Genomic DNA, 22,995 nt, shown 5'->3' on the forward strand with positions numbered 1-22,995 from the left:
AAACGTCTGCGAACGATGCTATTAAAATAAATTTAAAAGTGGAAAAATTAATACTGTCTTGACTTGAGTGAGACTTGAACTTCACGCCAGAAGTATTTTTTCCACTTTTAAATTTATTCTAAGCTTAATACTTTTTATGATACTAAGCCATGAAAACCGTGTTTTTTACACGTTTACACGAGTAAAGACTGAGACACGGGTCAAGTAATTATGACTTATATGAGCATTGTAAATAATGAGTGACTCGAGTCAATGATAATCTCGAGTTTTTCCATCATCATACGAGTAGATCATTATTCATTAAGTATTGTTGCTGCAAATACTGTAATCAAACCCTTAATTACATATAGGAAACTTCGATCAATTCCTAATAATGATGTATGGTGTAAGTGTATCTCATATTTTTCAATACTATTTGTGACTAATTAATAGATAGGCTACACGTGTTAACAAAGTCCTTAATACTTAAATATACATTATCAGATCAGTGAATCACTAAAGTACCTAAACACTAGTATGCAATGATTCAAATGAGTACAGTCACCTGCAATATCATGTTACTCTCCGAAAGCCGCAAAAATATGACACGCTCTTATGGGTACAAATAAGATCGTGTCAATTTTTTTTGCGGCCTTCGTTGTCCATTAACATATTATGGCAGGTAGGGATTGCAATCCGGTCCGGCGGATCCGGTAATCCGGCCGGATCCGGCACTTTTTAGGAGCTACCGGATCCGGTTGAAATCACCGGATCCGGGAAAATAGAAAAAAAGACCGCACGGAGCACCCACTGCGCGTTTTAGGTGAGATAAAGGCGACGGATAGAAGAAAGAAGTTAAACAGAATAAAAAACGAATGAAAAAATCCATATTTAGTAAAATAAGAAGATATTAAGTATGATTGAGAACAGAAGAGGATTTCCTCTTCTTTCATGTTGGTGGCACGAATCGGCACGATACGACGATTACTTAAATAATTAGAAGTAAAATTTAAAGGATGGAGATGCCATGGAAGGCATTTGTAACGACCGGTCTGGCCTAGTGAGTAGTGACCATTCAGTGACCCTGCCTATGAAGCCGATGGTCCTGGGTTTGAATACCGGTAAGGGCATTTATTTGTGTGAGGAACACAGATATTTGTTCCTGAGTTATGGGTGTTTTCTACGTATACCGGGTGTGGCTTGTAATATGAGCAAAAAATTGAACAGTATGCTGTACTCCTCATACTGACCAACATTTGATCAGCGACTTTTAAAATAACTTGGGGTTTGATTTTTAATACACTTTAAAGTTTATTCTTAGACGCGATGTATTGCGAATTTTGTTATGTTTAAGGCGTGACAAGCAATGTCAATCACAATGATATGGCGTCGCGATGGCGACCATTGAAGATAATATTTATTTTGTATGAAAAATAGGGAGTCTAAATACTTCATAATTTTTAAAAGTTGTTGAACAAAAGTGTCACCGTTTGAGGAGTGCAATCTATGTTTTAATTATTTGCTCATGTTACAGGCCACACCCGGTATAAGCATGTATTTATCAATATACTATACGTGTATATATCGTCGCCTAGTAGTACTACCTAGAGCTAGCTAGTACCCATATTACAAAGCTTTGCTTGGTTTGGGGCTACGAGTAGGTCGATCTGTATAAAATTGTCCCCAAATATTTATTCATGAATTATTTATTTATTTGTGATTTAGGCTATAAAACTATTTTCACCGATAAAAAATGAAAGCAAGATAATAATGGAGCGCATTTCATACAATTTTGGTTAAAAGTAAAATATCTTGTTACTAGAATGGATGTCAGCGTTACAAATAATTCCATCAAAGAACAGTTACGAAAACTTGTCCTTTCAAGGAGTTCCATTTCCCATCCCATAATTATTCCATTAACAGGCTTTGGAATCTAATCAAAGTTATATTTTTATTGTAAACGTATAAATTTGAGCAGAATGTGAATGATTAAATATAATAAAATTAATAAATGACTTAGATTTCAAATTTTATTTTTAAAATGAGATTGACTTTGACTATGTGACACATTTTAATACTTAGTTTTATTTTATTGTTAAAAAGTTATTTCTTATTAACTTCAAAATGTTGTTTTATGAATACATTTGTAAAAATACCCTTTGTTTCTCATATAACGCATAAAACTTGAAAAATATGTCATTTAATTAATTTTAATATCCTTATACCTAACCGGATCCGGTCCGGCCGGATCCGGCCGGATTGAGGCCAAAATCCGGCCGGATCCGGCCGGATTGAAAATCAATCCGGTTTGCAATCCCTAATGGCAGGTGACTGTACGTTGGTATGCCTACCTATTCCTCTAAATTCGCATGCTCAAAGCTTGCGGACAGTAAGTCTTGTGGCATATTAATGCATAAATGACCATTTATTGTAACTGGTAAGTAACCAGTGGGGAGGCCCGACTGTTATTGACATTCTGCCTTCGTGCTCTACGCCTGCTTCGTCACCGAGCATATAAATAAAAGATTAAGAGCAAACATACCTTACCTTTTACATAAAGGACTAAATAAGCAATTGTTTTATTATGGCGCGGGCACTAACACCTCTTTATCACGTGTCCTCAGTTCCGGAAGAAATAAAAAAAAACAACGGATTGCACTCCGGCAGAAGTGAAAACTCAATGACATTGTAACAGTTTTTCGATCAGGTCACGTGTCCGTCTTACGTCTTACGAATCTTAGGGTCACGTGACCTGTCGCGAGTTTAACATTTTATCCCCGTCACAAAAAGTGCACAGCGCCGCTAAAGAAGTTTTCACTTCAAAAATTCCATATTCAATCTTAATTTCTTTCTAACTAATAAGCTTGATAGTAAAACGTTGACCAGAGTTCGTGTGTACGGTTGTGTTATCATAGGGTTGCTAATACGCCGGCACTTGAACATGGACGTTGCTCTTAAATAGCGTAAGCCATAACATTGTTTGCTTTGCTATTTATGAGGTCATCACCATCAGTTACGCGACATCCGTGATTTTGTTCGGGATTCGTTAGATATTAGTTTATTTAGGGATTTTAGGTACAAGTAAAACACTGCTTTCTTTTTCTGCTTCCAGACTCTTTCTTGTATAGGTACCTATCAGCTTGAAAATCTTATGACCTAAACATAGAATAAATAATTTGTTTTAATTCTTCGCGTAACTTGGTTACTTACTAAAAGTAGGTAAAAATAGTCAAGAAAAAGTAGATAAAAATAAATTTATGTTAATTGAGGTTTATTTTACCGTCGTTTGGGTATTGTATTGTATATTATATTTAAAAGTGTAGTAGGTAAGTGGTGCATCATTTTACTAACAAAAAAACTCGTTTTAACTTTTGAATGGAATAACATTGAAGAATTTTATTAAAATCACTGAATATAAGTAGGTAAAGGTAGTTTTCATAGGTCAAAATGGTTTGTAGGGTTTCAAAGAATTCTATAATTTTATGGGCTCTAAATAGCCGCACTTTATGGTATCTATACTGTTTTATAACATGACTGTGTAATGTAAGAAATACATACCTATACATATATGTAAATTTACGATGTTTATGTTAACTTGTGTATCGACTAACTCGTTTCATCAAATCGTTATTGCCATAATAAATGCCTGATAATTTTTGACATGCGCATATTTATCGAAATTAGAATAATGTAGCCACTGTTGCTAACTCGGAGAAAACTAAAAAGTTAATTATGTTATTTAAAATGAATAGGTAGCTATATTCCTTATGTGCTAAAATGCATTGATTTTGGAATTCCTCGCATGATGAACTTTTTCTTTTTACAAGCTTTTATTTAGTTTCACCTGACCGTTGTCTGTCTGTGTGTACCTAATCAAATCTTGCAAGTTAAATTTGATCCACTTCCCGGTTTCCGATTGAGCTGAAATTTTGCATGCATGTATAAATCGGATGACAATGCAATATTATGGTACCATCGAGCTGATCTGATGATGGAGACAGGAGGTGGCCATAGGAACTCTGTGATGAAACAAAGTAACCTAATTGTGTTAGGGGTTTTTAGAATTGTCTCGATGAGTATTAGTTGTCTGTCGTAAGAAAAGTACAGTCAACGATAAAAGCTTGTACCAAAAATGAATTTTTTGCCAAAAACTTATTATAATTAAGCAACCTAGCAACGAAAATTTGCTATGTTATTAAATTAAGAGCGCTATTACATTTCGGCGTTGAGCGAGTTTAGGTATTTTACGCGCTGCGGCAGGCCGTGCGAGCTCAGTACGCCGATCCCTTCTACCACACTCGCACTACAATGATGGATTAAACATTCTTGATCCTTCGCGAAGCATATTGAAATCAAACATAACAACACTAACTGTACTTAACTTTTAAAGTTCTAAAACTGTTATTTTGAAAATACTAAATGCAGTGCAAATGTACATAGGGGCTGTTCATAAATTACGTCATCTATTTTTGACGATTTTTGACCCCCCCCTCCCCCCCCCCCCCTCAAATCATCCAAAAATCAAGCTTCGGATGAATCTGTTTCCTCCTACGTCATGTTACCATCATCCGATGTCCAGACCCCCCCCCCCCCACTCCTCCCATTTGAAACGACGTAATTTATGAATAGCCCCATACTTGTACTTATGAAGGTATATTACTCGAAAGAAATTATAGGTACCTACTCGCTTATTTACATGTTTCGTCATTGCATTTGGTACCTATAGGTTGTAAAGTTTGTATCAACGAGGGTTTAAAAACGAACTGGTACTGAGGATCTGATGATAATTAAGGTGGTCACGGATACCAATCAACCATGTAGTAACATGATTAGGCTCGTTTGATTCGTCTCAACAAGATCTTTGACACTGAAGATACACAGGGTCTGATGATGGAGCTGGAAGGTGGCCACGGGTACCAGTCTATCATGTAACTAAACAACTTCGTGTTTGGGCTCGTTTGATTCGTCTCAACAAGATCTTTGACACAAGACAGTACTCAGGGTCTGATGATGGAGCTGGAAGGTACCATTACCAATCAACCATGCAACTAAACCACATCGTGTTTAGGATCGTTTGATTCGTCTCAACAAGATCTTTGACACTAGGTGATACTCAGAGTCTGATGATGGAGCTGGAAGGTGGTCACCGGTACCAATCAACCATGCAACTAAACCACTTCGTGTTTAGGCTCGTTTTATTCGTTTCAACAAGATCTTTGACACAAGATAGTACTCAAGGTCTGGTGTTGGAGCCGGAAGGTGGTCACCGGTACCAATCAACCATGCAACTAAACCATTTCGTGTTTAGGCACGTTTTATTCATCTCAACAAGATCTTTGACACAAGGTAGTACTCAGGGTCTGATGATGGAGCGCGAAGGTGGCGACGGGTACCTGTCTATCATCATCAGCTCCATCATCAGACCCTGAGTAGTATCTTGTGTCAAACATCTTATTGCGACGAATCAAACGAGCCCAAACACGAAGTGGTTCAGTTACATGGTAGACTGGTACCCGTGGCCACAGTCCAGCTCCATCATCAGACCCTGAGTACTAACTTGTGTCAAAGATCTTGTTGCGACGAATCGAACGAAGCCAAACACGAAGTGGTTTAGTTGCATGGTTGATTGGTACCGGTGACCACCTTCCGGATCCATCATCAGACCCTCAGTACTACCTTGTGTCAAAGATCTTGTTGCGACAAATCAAACGAGCCCAAACACGAAGTGGTTCAGTTACATGGTAGACTGGTACCCGTGGCCACAGTCCAGCTCCATCATCAGACCCTGAGTACTAACTTGTGTCAAAGATCTTGTTGAGACGAATCAAACGAGCCTAAACACGAAGTGGTTTAGTTGCATGGTTGATTGGTACCGGTGACCACCTTCCGGCTCCAACATCAGACCCTGAGTACTATCTTGTGTCAAAGATCTTATAGAAACGAATAAAACGAGCCTAAACACGAAGTGGTTTAGTGGCATGGTTGATTGGTACCGGTGACCACCTGCCGGCTCCATCATCAGACCCTGAGTACTATCTTGTGTCAAAGATCTTGTTGAGACGAATCAAACGAGCCTAAACACGAAGTGGCTTAGTTGCATGGTTGATTGGTACCGGTGACCACCTTCCGGCTCCATCATCAGACCCTGAGTATTATCTTGTGCCAAAGATCTTGTTGAGACGAATCAAACGAGCCCAAACACGAAGTGGTTTAGTTGCATGGTTGATTGGTACCGGTGACCACCTTCCGGCTCCATCATCAGACCCTGAGTACTATCTTAAGTCAAAGATCTTGTTGAGACGAATAAAACGAGCCTAAACACGAAGTGGTTTAGTTGCATTGTTGATTGGTACTGGTGACCACCTTCCGGCTCCATCATCAGACCCTGAGTACTATCTTAAGTCAAAGATCTTGTTGAGCCGAATCAAACGAGCCCAAACACGAAGTGGTTTAGTTGCATGGTTGATTGGTACCGGTGACCACCTTCCGGCTCCATCATCAGACCCTGAGTACTATCTTGTGTCAAAGATCTTGTTGAGATGAATAAAACGAGCCTAAACACGAAGTGGTTTAGTTGCATGGTTGATTGATACCGGTGACCACCTTCCGGCTCCATCATCAGACCCTGAGTCAAACTATCTTGAGTCAAATAAATACATATATAGAATGTCAGGTCGTTTCAAATATTTTTAATCCTGTCCGGTAGTTTATTAAACTGTACCATTATAAATTATAATACTATAAAAACGGTGCTAGGATCAAAGTCTCTCGTTGCGGTTTACACGCACACAGTATAGCGTTTTACACGGCGCCCGCCGCACACAATGATAAAAAACCTCGTCGTCGCCGTTGAAAATGTGCGGAGCCGACCGACACACGTCCTGCCTCTACAAGCTCTGCCGCGGCACTGAGCTGGCGCAGCGCGCGTCATCGGTAATATAGAGTAGTTTTTAAAAAATTGCCAAAAAATTATAGTAGAATTTCATAAACACTAATGTATACCAACAGTATAAGCAAACGTTGCAGATTGCTTGAGTATGAAAATGACTTCGATATTAAGTAGATTTTCGTAGGAATTGACACTTGTTTCGGAGAGAAAATCGAGTTCGTTTTACTTTGATTTTCTCTTTCTCAAAGGTATGTAGGAAAAATATAGTTTGATATGCCTAAAGTACAGGGTATTAGTAATACAAAATAGCCAGGTTTAGCAGAGTAAAATTCTCAACATTTCCAAATAAGAGCTCGCCATTCAGTGCTTCACGGGGTTTTTCGGAAACGACCATCAGAAAAAAAATCATTACTAATTTAATAAGTCCTTTTTCTAATATTTACAACGATATTTATAAAGATAAGAAGACGCTTTTACTGGAACACGTACTCATTGTTTCTAATAATGAGCGCAAAGTCCTGAATTTCGTCGACTAGTATCATCAATTTTGCATTATTTCGACTTTTCTTGTAAGAGCGCTCTTAAGCATGTTGACAGTGTTGACATCACTGACAGGTTGAGCAGCCGAACCGGGGCAGCTCGCGTCGCGCCTGCGCGTCTCCACCGCGGCATTGACACTGGCGCAGCGCGCATGCTTGCACGCAATTACTCCACGAAAATTCCGTTTTGTAATTGTAATATTAACTTTCAAGGAAATCCGTTGTACATTACGCGCGACCGTGAAAGCATTTGTCGCTAGTCGGGTCTATGAGCTCATTACATTTATTTCGCAACGATGCCTAGGTAATCTGACTGAACATTATTCATACTTAAACCTAATAACTTGCAGAGTTAGATATGAGGCAATTTAGTGTTCTTGTTCCATATACGTTACAAATATACATTAACAATTTCCTAAGCAAGCTATTATGGATAAACAAGCAATGCCCGAGAAAGGAATAAGTAATTGAGATTTTTGCTTAGTCAGCACAACGTAAAATGATTTAAAAAACTTTTAACACGAAACCGTCCTAAAAAACTGCGATGATGAAACTGAAATTAATAAGTTCACTGGCGGCCTGCCCAACAACGATGTTTTTAAATGTTACTCACTTAGGTTGATATTCGGTCAAAATATTACGTAAAGATTTGGCCACGCATGGCCAAAATAACAGGTAGACCTTGAATTCTTCCCACTAATTGTGCCGATATGCTCGGTTGCAATATGACTCACATTATTTAGCAGGTATAGTGAGTCCAATCGTCTACAAATGCTAGTTGCACTTGACCTCGGCGGCTCGGAAGTGTTATGTTCCTCCGGACCCAGGCGGTTCATTTATAGACGCTCCTAGTAGGGGCAATCATGATGACAAAATGTAGGTAGTTATTATTACACTTCGCGCACGAAGATCAATGAAGTGAAATGAGCTCTTGGCAGGTTATAGAGCCCAGTGAGCACTGTACGTACTCGGGCTTCTTTAGCCCGAATTCACGAACCTCATGCGGACACTGAAAGTCTAAGATTGCAGGTCCGCATGAGGTCCGTGGATATTTTTAATGTTAGAAAATAATTATTTAATCGAATTACCTTTTAAAGCGGGTGTAACGAACTCTTTTAATATGAATCATACGCAATAACTGTGCCCATATCTATCTACAGAATCTCGCACCTTCTAAAGATAATTGACGTCACGTTTGAAAATGACGTCTATACTCGCTGACTAGTCGCGGGTCCGCAAGGGCAATAGGTGCGATGGGGCAACCAGTTCATTATAAAATTTATAAAATAAAAATATAACAATCGCCATGATGTGGATTTGAAGACGATAACGAAATGGAATGGCGGTCAGATTGCTAAAGTTGTTTTGTTGGGAACTTTTCTGGCTTTATCAGCGTTGTCAGCAATATTGCGTCGCGCTTGCCCTATGCGACGAACCTATTTTTGAACCGTAATTGGTGAACTGACATTTCAGTAGTGCTATGATAAATACATTTTACCTATTTTATAATATCACCGTTATGTATATTTCCTAAATACATAATTACTTTGAGGTAAGTACATATCATTAGGAATTAAATGCTGTAATTTCTTAGTTAAATATAGGAAGCTCATGAGTATTTTCCCTATTCGCAGAATTTACAATCTCATAGATGTGAATTGAATCCTCATTTTTAATCAAAAGATTTTTTACTCTAACATAAATCGATCATTGAATGGGACCTGCGAATGGATAGAGAACAATGCAAGTCACAGAACTTATGAATGGGACTTGCTTTTAGCTTACACTATCTGTCAAAGATCGATCAGTGAGTGCGCGATAATTTTACGCAAGACCCGGAGGCATCACGCTCGACCCTGAACTCAATTCGGGCGCAATAATTTTGCAACTACCGCCGTTGGGCGCGGGCGAGGTGCGTCGCCGGTTCAAATGTAAACATTTGCAGGCGCGGGCGCTGCCGAGGCCGACGCGGACGTGCTTGCCTCCTTGCTAACTACATACCTCACAAAACCTTTGTCGTGGCAGACAGTTCATCAAGTGTACAATAGGGCTTCCAAATACCGGACTTCTTTCAATACCGGTATTAATACCGAAACTGTCTTTATCAATACCGGGATCCCGGGATCCCGGTATTGACTATAAATGGCTTAAAAAAAAATAGTTTTTTTTTAAAGGCTCACTTTTACACCAGATATGTATGTCCTTAGCTTAGGATATTAAACAATAATCGCCATCTGCAATAATTATGTCAACCCTCCAGGTTGGCAATCATTTTATCCGCCTTGTTGACTTCACAAGTCACATTTTTAGTTCAACCTAATAATCAGCCAATAAATATTCTTTGGCACCAATAATTCGTATGCCATTACAATTAATTTCTTTCTACTTTTTGATAAAATTTTAAGAACTAATTATGTTAAGGGGCTACCCGACATTTTTGACAAGTTTTGAATCGAATCTCCTATTTTTTCTAAAAAAAACCACTTTTTTCGTATCTAGTTTGCAGTGAAGAATCTTACAATTACATGTACGAAATCTAAATATTTGGGTTCGTATTTGACGTCTCGAGAAACGTGTCCAGGCTTTTCATTTTAAACTAATTAACACAAAAGTTATGGCCAGAAAACCAGTTTTTAGCCTAAAATTGTTCAACTTTGATGCCAAATATCTCGAAGGCGATGAACTTTGAAGTAAATATAGGATACTAAACTGCAAAACGTAATTCAAGACCAAAAAAAGTAAGACAATGTTGCGACTGCAATAATTTGTTTGTAAAATAGTAAATTCCTTTTGATAAATAATCACGCTAAGATAATTTATTTATTAGTAATTTTACTCCTGCGATTTAAAAAAGTACTTTTATATACTTATTTTTGTATAAATACAAGACGCGCTAGTAAAAAGTGGCAACATTTTCTTACTTTTTTTTTGTCTTGAATTACGTTTTGCATTATATATTACTTCAATCTGTTGTTGTTAATATAATAAGCTACAAAAAAACATTAGAAAACTAAGGGATTCAGATCGAAGGTCATTCGCGTGGGGTAGCCCCTTAATATATCCTGAACATCAGAATTCATCACCAAATATTTATCTAACGCATATGCACAAATCTTGTTTCAATTAAATGATCTTCTTTAATTAAATTGGCAAGTTATCTTCTTGATACAGCCGAATTTGACCATTTTAATACATTTTAAACGTTATAATAGGCACATTTTCCTTGTTTTTGAAAATACCGGGATCCCGGTATTTCATTAAAAAATACCGGTATTGAAAAATCTGTTTAAACAGACGGGATCCCGGTATTTCGGGATCCCGGGATCCCGGTATTGGAAGCCCTAGTGTACAATTTGATCCTTAGTGTGATCGTATTGTCAGATATATTCTGGTTCTATGAGGCATATCGCTTGGTGGATAACAAACGCTTCGGCGTACACAAAATTAAAAAAATCCGAAAATTTCATGGTTTTTCAAGTATTTGACTATGACCCGGTGATGGGTTAAGGAGGCCAAAAACTAAAATTTAACAAGTACCTACATTTAGTCACTATTAACATACAAAAAACAGCCGAGGCAACAACCCCTTATTTGACGCTTTCAAAGGGCTAATTGTTTGGCGGTTATATTGCGTATACCTAATGGTAAAAATCATAAATCAAACCAATCCTGAAGTCAAACCGTAAGGTGTGATGTCGGTAAGTTCCGTGTGTTATGGTCATGTGAGCTCTATCTGATTATTCTGTTTTGCACATATTTACAAATACAAATATTATCATGTTTGGCCGAGGTTCAATCAAGCGTCGCATGCGAATCAATCAAAATATGTACTTTACTATGATTAACAGAATATTCCGTAATATAACGATGTTTGTAATTGTCATGATGTCATTTTTTGTCTTTTTAAACTGTTTTGTCTTTGTTTATTTTAGTTACTTATAAATAATTTTTAGTACCGAACTACGAGTAAATCACTAAAAACCAAGCGCATATATCTAATTCCGGAAATAAATAAAATGGTGCGATACAATACCACAGATTATACACGGCTTGTTTAGGTTTCCATTCCATCTCATCTCCATAGCACATATTTCCTATTTGTGGTGATCATATATGTACTTAGTTAATTGAGATGTAAAATCATAGTTATAGAACCGGTGGTGTAACTTGGCCGTGACCAGTCACAAAACAAACTTGTTGATTGTATCCTAATGATAATACTTGTTTACTACAACGTGAATAGATCAGCATGTTGTACCTACTCGATTTGTTGTTTGTAATTTAATTGCTTTAATAAGAGTTCAACGCGCTATTACGTTGGAACAACTTACCTACGTAAAACAAATAATTAAGATTTAATTAATACCACATGACAGAAGTTAAATACCTACGCCTAACTAGCGACATGTGTATTTATTCACGAGGGATATATTTTTAGATAAACTGTAAGAATGATAAACATAACCTTCTAAATCTGCATTATTTTATAGAATTTATATACGTTTTCAAATGAATTGAAGTTTCCTGCTTCCTACTTATGCGGTGTGGGTCGATTATTGCCGGCCTTCTAGATTCACGGTGGTCCATCTTCATAAATTAGACTTAGTATTCGCGAATTTGCATAAAAAGTGTTTGACGTAAATGATAAACCTGTTTGTAGAGTGGGTTTCATTGGAATTGGGCCCACCCAGTGTGGAATTAATGGTTCATGACAATTTTGCTTTCAAGCTTGATTGGTTTGTAACTGGTTGCTTTTTATAATCAAATAAAGCCATAAGTATTGCCTTTCTATGTAACTGTTCAAATGTTAAAATCTCCAAACGTATTAATTATCAAAATAAATGAGTGGAGCAAGTATTTCAAACGAAAACGACAAATTAGTGAAGCTATAATATAAATATATAAGTAACCAGAATAACCGGGCAAAACGAGTCTTTTCTATCTTGTCAGATTTACTGTTTTATTTGTTAACTGATAGCTTTCTGGAGAATTTGCACAAAAATATATATATATATATATATATATCGCCAGATCTAAACATCACATTAAAATGTTGTTTAATTACTAGTTTAAGAAGGTATGATTAATGTTAATTACTTATTTATGATTACGCACGTTATAAGTACGTAAATACGATTAAGAATTGGAAGTACATTTTAAAGGTAGGTATTGTTTAGTGGCCATAATGGTCTAGGATCTATTACGAAGAATTCCTACCTTCATCTGTTATGTTCAGCCCATGATGTCATAATAATATGAAATTATGAGATAGGTTAAGAAAATCAGAGATTCCTAACTTTCACAACCGCTGCCGCGAACTCAACTCAAATATTAAGGCAGTGTTTAATTATCTATAGTTAATAAAAGCCAATTAAAACTATTTTAAGCCGTGAGTCGAAACCGAACTCAATGATTAGCATATTGAATTAAATGTACCTATCGTGTTTTGCACTTCGACAAGCACCATTGATGGTGGGAAGTACGCGGAACGGAACGCACATTCGTAGTAATACGTTGGTGTTTTCGTAACTTGGGAAATTCAACTCTATTTATTTTTTGTGCCCAAGCATATACATCTGCGAGCGATGTTACTTTTTTTAAATAAAGGAAGGAATGGAAAAAATCGCACGGGTCTGGCAAGCCTCGTTTTGGTAGTATAGTTGGTCAGAATGACCGGACCGATGATCCGAAAGGTAACAAATACGAACCTTGCTCGAAGCGCTATTTTATTTTCTATTTTTTAAAGTCATAATTAATATGAGCAGTATGAATAAGTACCTCAATTTGTATTTTTATTGTCTCGTTGGGCTATTTGTAACCAAGAGCACGTCCTGGATGGTATACACCCACTTGCCAGAATTTCATTTGCCATAATTTCATTTGCCATAATAGTCAACAGCCATTATATTGTTTCCCATAATTACATATGCAATATTTGTTTACTATATTAGTCACGTGCCAGAAACTTTGTTTCCCATAAAATCAATTTCAATAATATCATTTGTCATCATCATTGTAAGCCATAATTATCACTAGCCATAATATAATTTTTTTTCAGAAACCAAATGCTACTAGAAAAATGGGTTAGGTTAGGTTTGAACTGCGACCTTTACAGAAAAGTAATGCTACTGGAAAAGTGGGTTAGGTTAGGTTTGAACTGCGACCCTTACAGAAAAGAAATGCTACTAGAAAAGTAGGTTAGGTTAGGTTTGAACTGCGACCCTTACAGAAAAGAAATGCTATCAGAAAAGTGGGTTAGGTTAGGTTTGAATCGCGACCCTTACAGAAACCAAATGCTACTAGAAAAATGGGTTAAGTTAGGTTTGAACTGCGACCCTTAAAGAAAATAAATGCTATCAGAAAAGTGGATTAGGTTAGGTTTGAATTGCGACCCTTACAGAAATCAAATGCTACTAGAAAAATGGGTTAGGTTAGGTTTGAACTGCGACCCTTACAGAAAAGAAATACTACTGGAAAAGTTGGTTAGGTGAGGTTAAATATTCTAATAAATAATATTATTACAATTAATAATATGGACAACAACACGTACTTATGGCACTCGTACGTTCTGGAATCGAATAATCGGGTAAACAAAGAGTATGTCACATCATTTTTATGGTAAACAAACAATTCGGGCAAATGAAATTCGGGCAAATAAAATTCGGGCATATGAGTATTATTTTATATAATTTTCGGACAAACGATAGACAACCGTACGGGTACAACTATCGTAAAAAGTGACAGTTACTTTGTCACGTAGATAATTCACATCCATCATACGCCAGCCTGAAAATATTGTATATACTTAGTACAAACATTTTTACCACGCAATAGTTGGAATAAATCATATTTAAGGACAATCAGCGTCATAATTGTACTTGTAAATTCCGATATGTCAATAAGAAAACCTTATGCCTTACAGTTTTCAGAGAATCACTTCAGTTTTCAAAAATGTAGCAAGTGTCGGAATTTTAATGCGCAGCTACTCAATGGCGGGTATTCTTTGTAAATTAGATTGGTAGCTTACATTTCGTTGCCACGCGTTACATTATGGGGTATTCGGTGCAGTGCAATTATTCTTTTATCACAATTGAGAAATATGACCTTCAGTTTTAAGAGTTTTTTTGTAGCTCTTGTTATAATTGCTCTTTGGACACTGCCGCAATCTATCTACTTATATAGTTTCGCATTGTGCGTTTACGACATGTAGGTACGACTTCTGAAATATTCGAAACGGTTAGTTAATACATATTTATATCTTTTTTTAATTCAACACATATCCAAAATCAGCGCGAAAGTATTTTGATTTAATAATGATAACATATCAATATAAATTGGCACGTATTTAACCGGTCAACTAATTAATCGAATCAGGGTAGTTTAAAAAAATAGAAATGGGTACTAAAATTAATAGTTTGACAACAAAAACGGAGCCTTAAAATATATCAATATGAGTTGTATTTTAATGCCGTTACAGCTTTTGATTATTTTTAGGCAGGTACCAAGTATTTATTTGGCAACTGAATTATTATATTGGAGACCATTTATGAAGCACAGTTTAAAAAGAAAACGGCCATCTATTAATTCAAAAATGAAGTTCTTTTAAAATATTTTGTTTGGTCATTACACGGTCAACCTAACACGCTCCTCCTCGCTTTGCTCGTCGTCGCACCTATCTGTTTACTCTAGCAGAACACAGGGTAACTATTGAAATTAGTAATTAAAAATTTAAAGATCTAATAGTATAATGGCCATTAGGCGTTTCATGATTAGAAATTTCGAGTTTCATGATTAGAAATTACGTATTGGTAAATTATTTTGAGGTGTTTTGTGTAAAAAGTGACCAATATTCATTAAATGTAACCGTTTTCGTGTTAAAATACTACCTAGCTGAAACGACATGCTCAGTTATGACTATAGTTGATTACTTAGGTGTGAACAACTAGATGACAACTAAATTTTATGATCGCTTTACAATATTAGTCGCCAACCTATCACTTTAAGTTCCCTATAATTTTTTTGGGTGGCTTGATTTTGCTGCCAGTTTATTTAATAATATGATGCTTAATATTTGAGGCTAATATTTTTTTTGGCACTAAAATATTAATGCACAGCCAAATTATATTATTATATGTCCAATGAAAGTTCCTGTTTAATATTTTAGTTGCCCGGTTAATAATAAGCCATATAAATTTGTACACGTAATATGATAATATGCCTTCGCGTAGGTGTAAGTAACTATATCTCTTAAAATTCGTGGTTTGATCGATCCGTTACAGGAAATCAAGTTCGCTACTCCCACATTTATTTATGTTACTCCCAAATTTAGTTATCTTCACGAACTTGTAATGCCATTTATAATTTTCATTGACATTTGACTTTGTTAAATATTTGCTATTTAAATGTCAACGATACCAAAGAATAATAAACAAATCGCTAATATTAGTAATATTGACAACAGCCAAAGAAGGTAAGTACTTACAGGTACCTACTTTCCGACGGCACATACATAATGTGCCGTCGGAAAGTTTCCAAAATTGTGAAATTTCGACATTCTAATATTTCGGAAACTCCTTATAGGTATTATTTTTGTATGGCGATCGGCATATTCGGTTTCCAAAATGAAACTTTTCTTAACTTCCTATGAAATTTCCGAACAATTACAAATTTATTGAAACTTTCCGCAACTTAATGCACAATTTTATATGTACGAGGAGGTAATATCGTGATTTAAGATTTTGAGTAGTCTTCGGAAAACCAACGTGTTTAAAAATACAATTGTGTGTGAAAAATACAGACGTGTTTGTATTTTTCCACTTACCTAATTGAATTTCATTAAGCTGAGATCATCCTATTAATTACTGAAGTGATTATGATAGACACTTTAGGCAGGCACACTTATTATATCTACCTAGGGGAGATGCGTGTATAATGATCCCTCGAGGTAAAATGATCCCCCATCGTATCTGAGCAACTACTGGTCCCATCTATCTAAATATGCAATAAACGTATGCCCCGTGACCCCGCCAGTTGCCTCGTGTCATGACATGACAGTACGAGCATGCAGCGAGATTTTATTAGGAAATAATGAAAAAATATACGTCTAATCTACGGTAAGTATGCCTATTTTCCGAATTCCCTTACTGTTAGCATGTTACGTTTTATTCAAATTGTGTTTTACTGTCGGATCTTAACGATGTATAGCTATACTTTAACGATGTTTATACTGACGCAAGTTTTTTGAAAGTTATATTTTTATCGATGTTTTCAAATTTGGTTTTTGAGGTAAAATGATCCCTATTCGTAGGCGTAAAATAATCCCTGGAATCATTTTACCCCATTAGTAATTTACTATGAGCATTTCGTGTACAGGCCAAAGCTACCTACATAACATATCATGTCGCGAATGTATATACGCAAAGGCACTTACTTCCGAAAAAATTGCCTTAGGGAGAAATGCTAAGTGCTCTTGATGCGGTTAAATTATGGATCGCCTTATAAAATAGCAAGCAAAATCTGTGGCTCTGGTGGCGTAAAAAGAAGGCCAAAAGAGAAAAAAAATCAGCATCCATCTTTTGAAAATAAAGAAACACTAGAATCGACTGGCTTAAATTATTTAGACGAAGAAATCCTGATATCACAAAGAAATCATCTGTGATCATTTTAACCCTACCACATACCTTACCCTAGGGATCGTTTTATCCATACAAAGGTATAAAAGGATCCTTTACTAGACTTTTAGAAAACATAACATAACTAATAAACTACATGCAAAATATGAGAAATAACTATGCAGTTGCTTAGAGAGAAGTACCATTCATAAATATCTAAATCTTGTGTTTATCTATTCAACTTTGAACACAGTAAAGTTTCTCTCTTAAGGGGATCGGATCATTATACACGCATCTCCCCTACGTTATTATGTTATTAATACAGAGGCGGTATATCTGATGGTGATGTTCCTGTCTTAAAATTCTTGTTAGATTGATATCACCGATATAAATCTTCAACTTGTCAATATTTTACTATGGTTTATTTAATTAGGTACCAATTACCACGTGACGTGAATAATTTACCTTATATCTTTTTTTAAATTTCTCTTATTTATGTCCTTATGTACTTTATTAAATATTGAATAGGTAGCTGAAACCAATCCGAAATTTCCTAAGCAACTGGATGCAAAAGTTTCCTTCCAAGGCATTTAGAGGTTACATAGTGATTTACCAAAAATAGCACTTTTTGACTTTCGGCGCGGTGAGCCGAGACGTCTGTAGGTAAAGGAATATTATATATTCAATATCATATATTATATTAAATACAGGACTAAACCAGGAATATTGTAAAGGTCTGTTAAGACGGCTTCAGTCGCAACCACGTCGCGTCGTTAATTAAACTTTTAGATTATTAACGTTCGTAGGTAAATTTGGAATATGGATTACCAGCCTCGTGTTTCTAAACGACTTGGCTTTGGTCATCCATTTGTATCGCACTCGATCGGCAGTTTCCTATTTTTTTAGGTCTTTGTACTTATAGTATTGGTACATTCTGCTCAATATTGAAAAAGTCTGTTTATGTCCTAGTGGAATTGATACCAAATTACCTATGTGATATACTTAAATATAAACGCGGAAGCGGTCAGTATAGGTACCTACTGACGTGTTAAAAGGTCTAAGATAGTCAGAAGGATGGAAAAAGATGACGTATATAGTTAATAGGTTCAATTAAGTGGCTAGAAATGAGGGCTCTTCTATTTGTTTTATCCGCAATCCAATCAGCTCACTTAATACTAAATGTAATTAGAACGATTGTCAAGTTAAAACACAATTAGAAGGAACGGAATTAAACGTAAAATTTAAACGTCTACGTCACGAATCTACGATTTAAGGAGTAGCAGAGTTATATATATCTTTGGGAGTAGGTAGGTACTACTATGAATGTACCACTACAGCTACATTTTATAAAATAATTGGCCCAATTCGAACTTTAAGATACGTCATTTAATAGATCTAGAAACGATATGGATTAGATATGACAGTCAGGCCTATTCGGATTTTGAGATAATCACAAGATCTAGAGACGATGTAGAGATCAACTAGATCTACATTAGATATCGACTAGATGTGACTTGGATATCTAAGTCATAACTTGTCGAAATCGTTCAAGAGGACCTCCAGAATCGCGGAAACGTCAAATTTGACATATCTATCTTACAAATATATATCTTTAAATTATCCATATCGTAACTTGATGAAGTCTATATAGTAGAAAGCTAATTCATTTTCCGAATCGTGCCAAGAGTGTCAATGTGACGTTTCTTCAAACAAAAACGTCACTTTTGACACTGACACATCTAATACATATCTTTTCTAGTTCTATTAATTGACGTATCTTAAAGTTCAAATCGGGCAGAAAGTCCCCCGTCGCGTCTGTCTGTTTGTGTATGTATGTTCGCAATAAACTCAAAAACTACTGAACGTATTTTCATGCGGTTTTCACCTATCAATAGAGTGATTCTTGAGGAAGGTTTAGGTGTATAATTTGTTAAGGTTTTGTGTAACCCGTGCGAAGCCGGGGCGGGTCGCTAGTATAGGTACTTATATTAATTATTGCTACTTGATTGCTTATGTGATCATCTTTCTAAGAATACTAATGTACAGGGAAAAACAAACCATGCAAAACTAATAACGCGGAAAAAAAGAAGTTGATCTTGAATTAATGGTCACCTTCATCTCTCTACTTAGACAATTGCAAAGCAAATACATTAAGGTCATTCGTTTGATTTGAATAAAGTGCGATGTAGATAGTGAAAGAATAAAAATTGTCTACGGTATCTGTTTCTGTACGTAGTATACGACATGATAATCCTGTCAAGTCAGTGTCCGATGGGCAAGCGGCGCGACCTTACGCTGCGCGCCCACGGCTTCGCGCACGCGCGGCGGGAATACTAACGCCAACAGAACGCCTTGGGTGATCCTTGGCTTCAAAACCGAGCTCCTTTCTTAGCACTATTGCGCTCACTACGATGTATTTTCTAGTAATGAGAGCCAATCTGGCGCTGCCATTATTAGCATAACACTGTTGTTGGAACTGTCCGCGGTGGATGCGTATTAATCGCGGGATGTCCTCAAGCCGACACTGCATGTTGACAAACTTTAATCAACATTGACCGGATTTCGCAATCATGATGCGTCTACGAGTGACATATACGCCTGGATGAAGGCAATTTCGTATTCTACTTTAAAACAATGATTCGTGCCTCGCTTCTAATATAGGTACAGTGCAGACCTTTGACCGTACTACCTCATCTAAGAGTACCTATACCGCTCATTAACACTTAGCTTGGTATATTGGATTGGGTCATTCGGCGAGGCCACCGGGGGTACTCAAGTTAATAAACGGCTGTAACGGTTGCTTTCGTATCTTACCTAGAAATTTCAATCTACCTGCATTATGCTGTAATTTATGACTTAGGCAAGGACCATATTTTTCTAGCGTGGAATAGAATAATCTGTCTCTAGGTATCGTTATTATTTTATATACCTATCTGGGCTCGATGGACAGTAGTTTGCTATATCTTATCGCAGCACTTTTTATCGGTAGCTCGAAGATGTTTAAATAAGATCGTCACCCAATGGATGATTTCACTGCAATATGTGAGAATAATTAGTAAATTAATTATTATATTACTTACCTGGATTGATTGTTTAATCTTGTGTCGCAATATATTTCCCACAATAATTGGACAATTTGCCATAACAGCAAGCACATATTTGATGTTGGCCACCTGGCTGTGCCACTGCATTTAAGAAGATAATTAAACTTGGTCGGTATCCTATGATATTGAATTACCTGCGAGTGCTCGGCGTAGAGTGCGGCACTGCTCGGCTTGTTTGTGAATCTTCCAGAGGGGAGCACATGCACTACCGGGTGGCGACGGGACTAAACGCACGGAAACGGTGGAGTGAACGGTATGGACATAGGCGCGGCGCGCCGGCGGTCACGCTGCAGGTGTGCTCGGTACTGGCCGCGCGCGCCGATACCTCGCACTTTTATCACATCGCATGCGCTCGCGTCTTCAACTTGACTCCTCGCTGACGCTGACGCTACAGCACCTCTGAAACATAACAATTATAGTGCTTGAAGGATTTATAAATGAAACCTTGCACCAATTAACACGTATATCATGAAATCGTTCAGTGGACCATTTTTATAAACACATGTAAACAGTAAAGCAAGCGGAAGCCTCTTTTTAACAAATGATACGATATTTCATTGATATTCTATTTTGACACTTTATATGTGACGTTCTACGGCAAAAGGTACCTTATGGCGGCTGGGGCTTACGTCGCATAGCGCCGCAATAATATTGGAGCGACGTTAATAATAGCGTAAGCGCCAACCGCCGCAATAATATTGGAGCGGCGTTAATAATAGCGTAAGCGCCAACTGCCACAAGGTACCTTTTTCCGTGGGACGTCACATATTACCTGAAATGTTACCACGAAACCAAGGTTTTTTTCACCTGGAGAGTAAACAGACGGATACAAAATATAAAATAGGTAGGTCAGAGATGGGCAAAATTTATTCGAATGACGAATAACGAATAAGAATAACAAAATTTATCGCGAATGATGGGTTATTATTATTTGAATAAATTATTCGTCGAATAATTTATCCGCGAATAATTCATTCGTCGAATGAATTGCCACGAATAATTTGTTTATTGGAATACCTTATTAACTTTTCACTGTTTAGAAACATTTGGCAACTGTGATGTGCAATGCAACTACCTAAATAGTTACTGTAAATATAAATTATTATGCGTTGTGCGATTCGCTCTGAAGCAAACAACTGCTAAGAAAATTTGGTTTTCTCACTCTTTTATTATACAGCCATCTCTTTCTGGGTCAGGCCAGAAAGTTACTAACTTTGTGTGTGAGTAATTCATTGTTCACGCTAATCCTTTGTTTATTATACTACATGGGCTTATCCTTTAACCCTTAACAATCTTTAACTTCAGAACAAATATACAGTAAAAACAAGTCATATGAAACGTGTTATTATTCGTGTTGTTTATTTGAATGGAATAAGCCAAAAAAATAAAATATTTTTCGTGGATTTATTCGAATGAAATAACGAATAAATCATTCTTCATTTGAAAAGTGGTCGAATGATTCATCCGCGGATGAATTATTCGCGAATGAATCATCCGCGAATAAATCATTCGCGAATAAAAAAATCGTGAATTGTTTATTCGAATGATTATTCCGATAAAAGTTTATTCGAATGATGCCCATCTCTGAGGTAGGTACATCAAACTCGTATACAAAGCAAGAACTATAAAATATTTATGTATTATTTATAGGTACCGACCTGATCAAAAACATACAATTTCTCGTCATTATTATCAAAGATGCAAATGATGTCACTCAGGTGGGTGACACTGGGTCATATTTATTGCATTAATTAACGGTTAACATTCACCGCTGAGCTACGGTCGTAGCGCTACGTCGTAGCCGATAACATGGGTTTCCCGGCATGTAGCGAAAATGCTTCGTAGAAGATAATCGTAGAGGAAAAACGACAACGTGTCGTGATTACTGTGATTAGCGTTGAATGGGTTAAGTTAAATTAAAGGAAATGATGTCCCAGATCAAACAATACACCGTGCACCGTGTTTTTAGGGTGCCGTACCCAAAGGGTAAAAACGGGACCCTATTACTAAGACTCCGCTGTCCGTCTGTCCGTCTGTCTGTCACCAGGCTGTAACTCGAGAACCGTGATAGCTAGACAGTTGAAATTTTCACAGATCACAGATCTCAGAAATACAAAAAAAAATATTTAAGTGGCGCACCCATACAACAAACGTGATGTTTTGTCGTTTTTTGCGTAATGGTACGGAACCCTTCGTGCGCGAGTCCGACTCGCACTTGGCCGGTTTTATTATCTTCGTTAATTTCAAGGGTTCGGAATGCGCGAGATTTCGATGACGTCAGGGCTATTAAATTAGTGTACACTGCATTAGTCCGGAGTAAACTTGAAGCCGCATCGGTCGTGTGGAACCCGCATGAGGACAAGTACGTCTTGCTTCTGGAAAAAATCCAGAAAGCCTTTCTGAGGTTCCTTTATAAAAAGATGTACGGTTATTACCCATACTTGTACCCTTCAAAGTTCCTGCTTGGCGTTTTAGGGTTTAATTCCTTAGAGGTAAGGCGTAACTACGGGCTCTTGACCACAGTATGTAATGTCTTACGGGGGAACTCGGACTGCCCTGAACTGGTTGCACAGCTCGTACGCCTGTTCGTTCCATCTATGGCTAAGAAGGCCCAATTTAATTTTCGACCACGAAGTCATCACCTGTTAGATGTGCCTAAAACACGCACTATGTCCCATGGCAAATCACCACTTGTCCGCGCTCTACAATATATTAATGCGCTCCTCGCATCAGCACCGGAATGTGATGTATTTGCAAGTAGTTGGATGGATCTGTGTAAAGAATGTATGAAGTTCTGTGAGGCGTTGGATAAGCGTGAATCAACTGTCTTGTATTAGTTTTTCTTTCTGACATTTTGTTCTGTTTGTCCTTTC

At 37.0% G+C, this 22,995-nt stretch overlaps 1 protein-coding gene across 2 annotated transcripts in view; it reads right to left on the minus strand.

The window, feature by feature from the left end:
* The window catches only part of LOC134793652 (very long chain fatty acid elongase AAEL008004), a 46,064-nt gene extending 25,591 nt beyond the window's left edge, over positions 1 to 20,473 (minus strand). Inside the window, exon 1 of one of the 2 annotated variants that reach the window (XM_063765290.1) lies at positions 20,257 to 20,473. The gene's annotated coding sequence lies outside the window, so the exon portion shown is untranslated. The remainder of the gene's footprint in view (positions 1 to 20,256) is intronic. The other variant, XM_063765288.1, reaches the window with a different exon arrangement.
* Positions 20,474 to 22,995: the final 2,522 nt, after the last annotated feature.

This window comes from Cydia splendana, chromosome 9 (assembly GCF_910591565.1).
Source record: "Cydia splendana chromosome 9, ilCydSple1.2, whole genome shotgun sequence".
NCBI classification, from domain to species: Eukaryota; Metazoa; Arthropoda; class Insecta; order Lepidoptera; family Tortricidae; genus Cydia; species Cydia splendana.